We start from the raw sequence: 11941 nt of genomic DNA on the forward strand, positions 1-11941 counted from the left end.
TCCAAAAGGCCTAGGCTCGCTGCTTCACCGAAGTGTTGTGAGAGGTAACTGGAATCTCCCGGCACACAAGACTAGTGCCTCCAAGCTCAATGCAGCGATTTCCCAGTAATTCCTGGGGTAGACTGGTGCTACATACTAAGTTCCATATGTGAGAGGGTAACTGAACGCCTTGTCCAAAATCATCTTACTGCTGAGAGTTGAGCTCACCCTCAGTCCCTCACAGTTCCACACTGCCTGCAGAGTGAGTTTCCCACGTCTTCACCAGAGACTTTTGCCAGAGGCCTCTGAGACGCAAGTTAACAATGCAGACCTGGAGGGTATCTCCAGGTGCAGTAGAGTGGTGATCTGGGAACCTCCTTACTCAGAATACTGCTACCTTCACACTGTCATAAGAATGCAGCTAGTTGAGAGCTGGCTTCTAGGCATGCTTCCCTGTGAGAGCTGAGGACAGGGCAGAACCCTCCCGCATCCTGCCTGACTGTAGACGTACCTGCTAACCTCCTTATGTTAGTGGCTGGGATAGGTTGTGGGAAAAGCATGTGTAAGCATTGGGCCTGAAATCCCGTGTATCTGAGTTGAATACAGCGATTTCCAACATCCTTCTTCAATAGGAGTGTAGCTAGGTTCCAACTCCCATGTCCGAGTGGGTAGCAGACATCCGCCTCCCATGCATACACACTTCTGAGAGTTGAGCTTATGGCCTGTAAGCCTACATCCTGCCTGCCGCTACCTTTCGCTTCCAAAAGGCCTAGGCTCGCTGCTTGACGCAAGTGTTGGGAGAGGTAACTGGAATCTCCCGGCACACAAGACGAGTGCCTCCAAGCTCAATCGAGCGATTTCCTAGTAATTCCTGGGGTAGACTGGTGCTACATACTAAGTTCCATACGTGAGTAGGTAGTTGAACGCCTTGTCCAAAAACATCTTACTTCTGAGAGTTGAGCTCACCCTCAGTCCCTCACAGTTCCACACTGCCTGCAGAGTGAGTTTCGCACGTCTTCACCAGAGACGTTTGCCAGAGGCTTCTGAGACGCAAGTTAACAATGCAGCCCTGGAGGGTATCTCCAGGTGCAGTAGAGTGGTAATCTGGGAACCTCCTGTCTCAGAATACTGCTACCTTCACCCTGCCATAAGAATGCAGCTAGTTGACAGCTGGCTTCAAGGCATGCTTCCCTGTGAGAGCTAAGGACAGGGCACAACCCTCCCGCATCCTGCTTGACTGTAGAAGGAGCTGCTAACGTCCTCATGTTAGCGGCAGGGAAAGGTTGTGAGAAAAGCATGTGGAATCGTTGTGCCTGAACCCACGTGTATCTGAGTTGAATACAGCGATTTCCAAAGTCCTTCTTCATCAGAGTGTAGCTAGGTTCCCACTCGCATGTACGAGTGGGTAGCAGACATCTGCCTCCCATGCATACCCACTTCTGAGAGTTGAGCTTCTGGCCTGTAACCCTACCTCCTGCCTGCAGCTACCTTTCGCTTCCAAAAGGCCTAGGCTCGCTGCTTCACCGAAGTGTTGGGAGAGGTAACTGGAATCTCCCGGCACACAAGACTAGTGCCTCCAAGCTCAATGCAGCGATTTCCCAGTAATTCCTGGGGTAGACTGGTGCTACATACTAAGTTCCATATGTGAGAGGGTAACTGAACGCCTTGTCCAAAATCATCTTACTGCTGAGAGTTGAGCTCACCCTCAGTCCCTCACAGTTCCACACTGCCTGCAGAGTGAGTTTCCCACGTCTTCACCAGAGACTTTTGCCAGAGGCCTCTGAGACGCAAGTTAACAATGCAGACCTGGAGGGTATCTCCAGGTGCAGTAGAGTGGTGATCTGGGAACCTCCTTACTCGGAATACTGCTACCTTCACACTGTCATAAGAATGCAGCTAGTTGAGAGCTGGCTTCTAGGCATGCTTCCCTGTGAGAGCTGAGGACAGGGCAGAACCCTCCCGCATCCTGCCTGACTGTAGACGTACCTGCTAACCTCCTTATGTTAGTGGCTGGGATAGGTTGTGGGAAAAGCATGTGTAAGCATTGGGCCTGAACTCCCGTGTATCTGAGTTGAATACAGCGATTTCCAACATCCTTCTTCAATAGGAGTGTAGCTAGGTTCCAACTCCCATGTCCGAGTGGGTAGCAGACATCCGCCTCCCATGCATACACACTTCTGAGAGTTGAGCTTATGGCCTGTAAGCCTACATCCTACCTGCCGCTACCTTTCGCTTCCAAAAGGCCTAGGCTCGCTGCTTGACGCAAGTGTTGGGAGAGGTAACTGGAATCTCCCGGCACACAAGACGAGTGCCTCCAAGCTCAATCGAGCGATTTCCTAGTAATTCCTGGGGTAGACTGGTGCTACATACTAAGTTCCATACGTGAGTAGGTAGTTGAACGCCTTGTCCAAAAACATCTTACTTCTGAGAGTTGAGCTCACCCTCAGTCCCTCACAGTTCCACACTGCCTGCAGAGTGAGTTTCGCACGTCTTCACCAGAGACGTTTGCCAGAGGCTTCTGAGACGCAAGTTAACAATGCAGCCCTGGAGGGTATCTCCAGGTGCAGTAGAGTGGTAATCTGGGAACCTCCTGTCTCAGAATACTGCTACCTTCACCCTGCCATAAGAATGCAGCTAGTTGACAGCTGGCTTCAAGGCATGCTTCCCTGTGAGAGCTAAGGACAGGGCACAACCCTCCCGCATCCTGCTTGACTGTAGAAGGAGCTGCTAACGTCCTCATATTAGTGGCAGGGAAAGGTTGTGAGAAAAGCATGTGGAATCGTTGTGCCTGAACCCACGTGTATCTGAGTTGAATACAGCGATTTCCAAAGTCCTTCTTCATCAGAGTGTAGCTAGGTTCCCACTCGCATGTACGAGTGGGTAGCAGACATCTGCCTCCCATGCATACCCACTTCTGAGAGTTGACCTTATGGCCTGTAACCCTACCTCCTGCCTGCAGCTACCTTTCGCTTCCAAAAGGCCTAGGCTCGCTGCTTCACCGAAGTGTTGGGAGAGGTAACTGGAATCTCCCGGCACACAAGACTAGTGCCTCCAAGCTCAATGCAGCGATTTCCCAGTAATTCCTGGGGTAGACTGGTGCTACATACTAAGTTCCATATGTGAGAGGGTAACTGAACGCCTTGTCCAAAATCATCTTACTGCTGAGAGTTGAGCTCACCCTCAGTCCCTCACAGTTCCACACTGCCTGCAGAGTGAGTTTCCCACGTCTTCACCAGAGACTTTTGCCAGAGGCCTCTGAGACGCAAGTTAACAATGCAGACCTGGAGGGTATCTCCAGGTGCAGTAGAGTGGTGATCTGGGAACCTCCTTACTCGGAATACTGCTACCTTCACACTGTCATAAGAATGCAGCTAGTTGAGAGCTGGCTTCTAGGCATGCTTCCCTGTGAGAGCTGAGGACAGGGCAGAACCCTCCCGCATCCTGCCTGACTGTAGACGTACCTGCTAACCTCCTTATGTTAGTGGCTGGGATAGGTTGTGGGAAAAGCATGTGTAAGCATTGGGCCTGAACTCCCGTGTATCTGAGTTGAATACAGCGATTTCCAACATCCTTCTTCAATAGGAGTGTAGCTAGGTTCCAACTCCCATGTCCGAGTGGGTAGCAGACATCTGCCTCCCATGCATACACACTTCTGAGAGTTGAGCTTATGGCCTGTAAGCCTACATCCTGCCTGCCGCTACCTTTCGCTTCCAAAAGGCCTAGGCTCGCTGCTTGACGCAAGTGTTGGGAGAGGTAACTGGAATCTCCCGGCACACAAGACGAGTGCCTCCAAGCTCAATCGAGCGATTTCCTAGTAATTCCTGGGGTAGACTGGTGCTACATACTAAGTTCCATACGTGAGTAGGTAGTTGAACGCCTTGTCCAAAAACATCTTACTTCTGAGAGTTGAGCTCACCCTCAGTCCCTCACAGTTCCACACTGCCTGCAGAGTGAGTTTCGCACGTCTTCACCAGAGACGTTTGCCAGAGGCTTCTGAGACGCAAGTTAACAATGCAGCCCTGGAGGGTATCTCCAGGTGCAGTAGAGTGGTAATCTGGGAACCTTCTGTCTCAGAATACTGCTACCTTCACCCTGCCATAAGAATGCAGCTAGTTGACAGCTGGCTTCAAGGCATGCTTCCCTGTGAGAGCTAAGGACAGGGCACAACCCTCCCGCATCCTGCTTGACTGTAGAAGGAGCTGCTAACGTCCTCATGTTAGCGGCAGGGAAAGGTTGTGAGAAAAGCATGTGGAATCGTTGTGCCTGAACCCACGTGTATCTGAGTTGAATACAGCGATTTCCAAAGTCCTTCTTCATCAGAGTGTAGCTAGGTTCCCACTCGCATGTCCGAGTGGGTAGCAGACATCTGCCTCCCATGCATACCCACTTCTGAGAGTTGAGCTTCTGGCCTGTAACCCTACCTCCTGCCTGCAGCTACCTTTCGCTTCCAAAAGGCCTAGGCTCGCTGCTTCACCGAAGTGTTGGGAGAGGTAACTGGAATCTCCCGGCACACAAGACTAGTGCCTCCAAGCTCAATGCAGCGATTTCCCAGTAATTCCTGGGGTAGACTGGTGCTACATACTAAGTTCCATATGTGAGAGGGTAACTGAACGCCTTGTCCAAAATCATCTTACTGCTGAGAGTTGAGCTCACCCTCAGTCCCTCACAGTTCCACACTGCCTGCAGAGTGAGTTTCCCACGTCTTCACCAGAGACTTTTGCCAGAGGCCTCTGAGACGCAAGTTAACAATGCAGACCTGGAGGGTATCTCCAGGTGCAGTAGAGTGGTGATCTGGGAACCTCCTTACTCGGAATACTGCTACCTTCACACTGTCATAAGAATGCAGCTAGTTGAGAGCTGGCTTCTAGGCATGCTTCCCTGTGAGAGCTGAGGACAGGGCAGAACCCTCCCGCATCCTGCCTGACTGTAGACGTACCTGCTAACCTCCTTATGTTAGTGGCTGGGATAGGTTGTGGGAAAAGCATGTGTAAGCATTGGGCCTGAACTCCCGTGTATCTGAGTTGAATACAGCGATTTCCAACATCCTTCTTCAATAGGAGTGTAGCTAGGTTCCAACTCCCATGTCCGAGTGGGTAGCAGACATCTGCCTCCCATGCATACACACTTCTGAGAGTTGAGCTTATGGCCTGTAAGCCTACATCCTGCCTGCCGCTACCTTTCGCTTCCAAAAGGCCTAGGCTCGCTGCTTGACGCAAGTGTTGGGAGAGGTAACTGGACTCTCCCGGCACACAAGACGAGTGCCTCCAAGCTCAATCGAGCGATTTCCTAGTAATTCCTGGGGTAGACTGGTGCTACATACTAAGTGCCATACGTGAGTAGGTAGTTGAACGCCTTGTCCAAAAACATCTTACTTCTGAGAGTTGAGCTCACCCTCAGTCCCTCACAGTTCCACACTGCCTGCAGAGTGAGTTTCGCACGTCTTCACCAGAGACGTTTGCCAGAGGCTTCTGAGACGCAAGTTAACAATGCAGCCCTGGAGGGTATCTCCAGGTGCAGTAGAGTGGTAATCTGGGAACCTCCTGTCTCAGAATACTGCTACCTTCACCCTGCCATAAGAATGCAGCTAGTTGACAGCTGGCTTCAAGGCATGCTTCCCTGTGAGAGCTAAGGACAGGGCACAACCCTCCCGCATCCTGCTTGACTGTAGAAGGAGCTGCTAACGTCCTCATGTTAGTGGCAGGGAAAGGTTGTGAGAAAAGCATGTGGAATCGTTGTGCCTGAACCCACGTGTATCTGAGTTGAATACAGCGATTTCCAAAGTCCTTCTTCATCAGAGTGTAGCTAGGTTCCCACTCGCATGTCCGAGTGGGTAGCAGACATCTGCCTCCCATGCATACCCACTTCTGAGAGTTGAGCTTCTGGCCTGTAACCCTACCTCCTGCCTGCAGCTACCTTTCGCTTCCAAAAGGCCTAGGCTCGCTGCTTCACCGAAGTGTTGGGAGAGGTAACTGGAATCTCCCGGCACACAAGACTAGTGCCTCCAAGCTCAATGCAGCGATTTCCCAGTAATTCCTGGGGTAGACTGGTGCTACATACTAAGTTCCATATGTGAGAGGGTAACTGAACGCCTTGTCCAAAATCATCTTACTGCTGAGAGTTGAGCTCACCCTCAGTCCCTCACAGTTCCACACTGCCTGCAGAGTGAGTTTCCCACGTCTTCACCAGAGACTTTTGCCAGAGGCCTCTGAGACGCAAGTTAACAATGCAGACCTGGAGGGTATCTCCAGGTGCAGTAGAGTGGTGATCTGGGAACCTCCTTACTCAGAATACTGCTACCTTCACACTGTCATAAGAATGCAGCTAGTTGAGAGCTGGCTTCTAGGCATGCTTCCCTGTGAGAGCTGAGGGCAGGGCAGAACCCTCCCGCATCCTGCCTGACTGTAGACGTACCTGCTAACCTCCTTATGTTAGTGGCTGGGATAGGTTGTGGGAAAAGCATGTGTAAGCATTGGGCCTGAACTCCCGTGTATCTGAGTTGAATACAGCGATTTCCAACATCCTTCTTCAATAGGAGTGTAGCTAGGTTCCAACTCCCATGTCCGAGTGGGTAGCAGACATCCGCCTCCCATGCATACACACTTCTGAGAGTTGAGCTTATGGCCTGTAAGCCTACATCCTGCCTGCCGCTACCTTTCGCTTCCAAAAGGCCTAGGCTCGCTGCTTGACGCAAGTGTTGGGAGAGGTAACTGGAATCTCCCGGCACACAAGACGAGTGCCTCCAAGCTCAATCGAGCGATTTCCTAGTAATTCCTGGGGTAGACTGGTGCTACATACTAAGTTCCATACGTGAGTAGGTAGTTGAACGCCTTGTCCAAAAACATCTTACTTCTGAGAGTTGAGCTCACCCTCAGTCCCTCACAGTTCCACACTGCCTGCAGAGTGAGTTTCGCACGTCTTCACCAGAGACGTTTGCCAGAGGCTTCTGAGACGCAAGTTAACAATGCAGCCCTGGAGGGTATCTCCAGGTGCAGTAGAGTGGTAATCTGGGAACCTCCTGTCTCAGAATACTGCTACCTTCACCCTGCCATAAGAATGCAGCTAGTTGACAGCTGGCTTCAAGGCATGCTTCCCTGTGAGAGCTAAGGACAGGGCACAACCCTCCCGCATCCTGCTTGACTGTAGAAGGAGCTGCTAACGTCCTCATGTTAGTGGCAGGGAAAGGTTGTGAGAAAAGCATGTGGAATCGTTGTGCCTGAACCCACGTGTATCTGAGTTGAATACAGCGATTTCCAAAGTCCTTCTTCATCAGAGTGTAGCTAGGTTCCCACTCGCATGTACGAGTGGGTAGCAGACATCTGCCTCCCATGCATACCCACTTCTGAGAGTTGACCTTATGGCCTGTAACCCTACCTCCTGCCTGCAGCTACCTTTCGCTTCCAAAAGGCCTAGGCTCGCTGCTTCACCGAAGTGTTGGGAGAGGTAACTGGAATCTCCCGGCACACAAGACGAGTGCCTCCAAGCTCAATCGAGCGATTTCCCAGTAATTCCTGGGGTAGACTGGTGCTACATACTAAGTTCCATATGTGAGAAGGTAGCTGAACGCCTTGTCCAAAATCATCTTACTGCTGACAGTTGAGCTCACCCTCAGTCCCTCACAGTTCCACACTGCCTGCAGAGTGAGTTTCCCACGTCTTCACCAGAGACTTTTGCCAGAGGCCTCTGAGACTCAAGTTAACAATGCAGACATGGAGGGTGTCTCCAGGTGCAGTAGAGTGGTAATCTGGGAACCTCCTTACTCAGAATACTGCTACCTTCACACTGTCATAAGAATGCAGCTAGTTGAGAGCTGGCTTCTAGGCATGCTTCCCTGTGAGAGCTGAGGACAGGGCAGAACCCTCCCGCATCCTGCCTGACTGTAGACGTACCTGCTAACCTCCTTATGTTAGTGGCTGGGATAGGTTGTGGGAAAAGCATGTGTAAGCATTGGGCCTGAACTCCCGTGTATCTGAGTTGAATACAGCGATTTCCAACATCCTTCTTCAATAGGAGTGTAGCTAGGTTCCAACTCCCATGTCCGAGTGGGTAGCAGACATCTGCCTCCCAGCCATACACACTTCTGAGAGTTGAGCTTATGGCCTGTAACCCTACATCCTGCCTGCCGCTACCTTTCGCTTCCAAAAGGCCTAGGCTCGCTGCTTGACGCAAGTGTTGGGAGAGGTAACTGGACTCTCCCGGCACACAAGACGAGTGCCTCCAAGCTCAATCGAGCGATTTCCTAGTAATTCCTGGGGTAGACTGGTGCTTCATACTAAGTGCCATACGTGAGTAGGTAGTTGAACGCCTTGTCCAAAAACATCTTACTTCTGAGAGTTGAGCTCACCCTCAGTCCCTCACAGTTCCACACTGCCTGCAGAGTGAGTTTCGCACGTCTTCACCACAGACGTTTGCCAGAGGCTTCTGAGACGCAAGGTAACAATGCAGACCTGGAGGGTATCTCCAGGTGCAGGAGAGTGGTAATCTGGGAACCTCCTGTCTCAGAATACTGCTACCTTCACCCTGCCATAAGAATGCAGCTAGTTGACAGCTGGCTTCAAGGCATGCTTCCCTGTGAGAGCTAAGGACAGGGCACAACCCTCCCGCATCCTGCTTGACTGTAGAAGGAGCTGCTAACGTCCTCATGTTAGTGGCAGGGAAAGGTTGTGAGAAAAGCATGTGGAATCGTTGTGCCTGAACCCACGTGTATCTGAGTTGAATACAGCGATTTCCAAAGTCCTTCTTCATCAGAGTGTAGCTAGGTTCCCACTCGCATGTCCGAGTGGGTAGCAGACATCTGCCTCCCATGCATACCCACTTCTGAGAGTTGAGCTTATGGCCTGTTACCCTACCTCTTCCCTGCAGCTACCTTTCGCTTCCAAAAGGCCTAGGCTCGCTGCTTCACCGAAGTGTTGGGAGAGGTAACTGGAATCTCCCGGCACACAAGACTAGTGCCTCCAAGCTCAATCCAGCGATTTCCCAGTAATTCCTGGGGTAGACTGGTGCTACATACTAAGTTCCATATGTGAGAAGGTAGCTGAACGCCTTGTCCAAAATCATCTTACTGCTGAGAGTTGAGCTCACCCTCAGTCCCTCACAGTTCCACACTGCCTGCAGAGTGAGTTTCCCACGTCTTCACCAGAGACGTTTGCCAGAGGCTTCTGAGAGGCAAGGTAACAATGCAGACCTGGAGGGTATCTCCAGGTGCAGTAGAGTGGTAATCTGGGAACCTCCTTACTCAGAATACTGCTACCTTCACACTGTCATAAGAATGCAGCTAGTTGAGAGCTGGCTTCTAGGCATGCTTCCCTGTTTGAGCTGAGGACAGCGCAGAACCCTCCCGCATCCTGCCTGACTGTAGACGTACCTGCTAACCTCCTAATGTTAGTGGCTGGGATAGGTTGTGGGAAAAGCATGTGTAAGCATTGGGCCTGAACTCCCGTGTATCTGAGGTGAATACAGCGATTTCCAACATCCTTCTTCAATAGGAGTGTAGCTAGGTTCCAACTCCCATGTCCGAGTGGGTAGCAGACATCTGCCTCCCATGCATACACACTTCTGAGAGTTGAGCTTATGGCCTGTAAGCCTACATCCTGCCTGCCGCTACCTTTCGCTTCCAAAAGGCCTAGGCTCGCTGCTTGACGCAAGTGTTGGGAGAGGTAACTGGAATCTCCCGGCACACAAGACGAGTGCCTCCAAGCTCAATCGAGCGATTTCCTAGTAATTCCTGGGGTAAACTGGTGCTACATACTAAGTGCCATACGTGAGTAGGTAGTTGAACGCCTTGTCCAAAAACATCTTACTTCTGAGAGTTGAGATCACCCTCATTCCCTCACAGTTCCACACTGCCTGCAGAGTGAGTTTCGCACGCCTTCACCAGAGACGTTTGCCAGAGGCTTCTGGGACGCAAGGTAACAATGCAGACCTGGAGGGTATCTCCAGGTGCAGTAGAGTGGTAATCTGGGAACCTCCTGTCTCAGAATACTGCTACCTTCACCCTGCCATAAGAATGCAGCTAGTTGACAGCTGGCTTCAAGGCATGCTTCCCTGTGAGAGCTAAGGACAGGGCACAACCCTCCCGGATCCTGCTTGAATGTAGAAGGAGCTGCTAACGTCCTCATGTTAGTGGCAGGGAAAGGTTGTGAGAAAAGCATGTGGAATCGTTGTGCCTGAACCCACGTGTATCTGAGTTGAATACAGCGATTTCCAAAGTCCTTCTTCATCACAGTGTAGCTAGGTTCCCACTCGCATGTACGAGTGGGTAGCAGACATCTGCCTCCCATGCATACCCACTTCTGAGAGTTGAGCTTCTGGCCTGTAACCCTACCTCCTGCCTGCAGCTACCTTTCGCTTCCAAAAGGCCTAGGCTCGCTGCTTCACCGAAGTGTTGGGAGAGGTAACTGGAATCTCCCGGCACACAAGACTTGTGCCTCCAAGCTCAATCCAGCGATTTCCCAGTAATTCCTGGGGTAGACTGGTGCTACATACTAAGTTCCATATGTGAGAAGGTAGCTGAACGCCTTGTCCAAAATCATCTTACTGCTGAGAGTTGAGCTCACCCTCAGTCCCTCACAGTTCCACACGGCCTGCAGAGTGAGTTTCCCACGTCTTCACCAGAGACTTTTGCCAGAGGCCTCTGAGACGCAAGTTAACAATGCAGACCTGGAGGGTGTCCAGGTGCAGTAGAGTGGTAATCTGGGAACCTCCTTACTCAGAATACTGCTACCTTCACACTGTCATAAGAATGCAGCTAGTTGAGAGCTGGCTTCTAGGCATGCTTCCCTGTGAGAGCTGAGGACAGGGCAGAACCCTCCCGCATCCTGCCTGACTGTAGACGTACCTGCTAACCTCCTTATGTTAGTGGCTGGGATAGGTTGTGGGAAAAGCATGTGTAAGCAGTGGGCCTGAACTCCCGTGTATCTGAGGTGAATACAGCGATTTCCAACATCCTTCTTCAATAGGAGTGTAGCTAGGTTCCAACTCCCATGTCCGAGAGGGTAGCAGACATCTGCCTCCCATGCATACACACTTCTGAGAGTTGAGCTTATGGCCTGTAACCCTACCTCCTGCCTGCAGCTACCTTTCGCTTCCAAAAGGACTAGGCTCGCTGCTTGACGCAAGTGTTGGGAGAAGTAACTGGAATCTCCCGGCACACAAGACGAGTGCCTCCAAGCTCAATCGAGCGATTTCCTAGTAATTCCTGGGGTAGACTGGTGCTACATACTAAGTGCCATACGTGAGTAGGTAGTTGAACGCCTTGTCCAAAAACATCTTACTTCTGAGAGTTGAGCTCACCCTCAGTCCCTCACAGTTCCACACTGCCTGCAGAGTGAGTTTCGCACGTCTTCTCCAGAGACTTTTGCCAGAGGCTTCTGAGACGCAAGGTAACAATGCAGACCTGGAGGGTATCTCCAGGTGCAGGAGAGTGGTAATCTGGGAACCTCCTGTCTCAGAATACTGCTACCTTCACCCTGCCATAAGAATGCAGCTAGTTGACAGCTGGCTTCAAGGCATGCTTCCCTGTGAGAGCTAAGGACAGGGCACAACCCTCCCGCATCCTGCTTGACTGTAGAAGGAGCTGCTAACGTCCTCATGTTAGTGGCAGGGAAAGGTTGTGAGAAAAGCATGTGGAATCGTTGTGCCTGAACCCACGTGTATCTGAGTTGAATACAGCGATTTCCAAAGTCCTTCTTCATCAGAGTGTAGCTAGGTTCCCACTCGCATGTACGAGTGGGTAGCAGACATCTGCCTCCCATGCATACCCACTTCTGAGAGTTGAGTTTATGGCCTGTAACCCTACCTCCTGCCTGCAGCTACCTTTCGCTTCCAAAAGGCCTAGGCTCGCTGCTTCACCGAAGTGTTGGGAAAGGTAACTGGAATCTCCCGGCACACAAGACTAGTGCCTCCAAGCTCAATCCAGCGATTTCCCAGTAATTCCTGGGGTAGACTGGTGCTACATACTAAGTTC

The sequence above is a fragment of the Canis lupus genome, chromosome 4 (genome assembly GCF_048164855.1).
Source record: "Canis lupus baileyi chromosome 4, mCanLup2.hap1, whole genome shotgun sequence".
Lineage (NCBI taxonomy): Eukaryota > Metazoa > Chordata > Mammalia > Carnivora > Canidae > Canis > Canis lupus.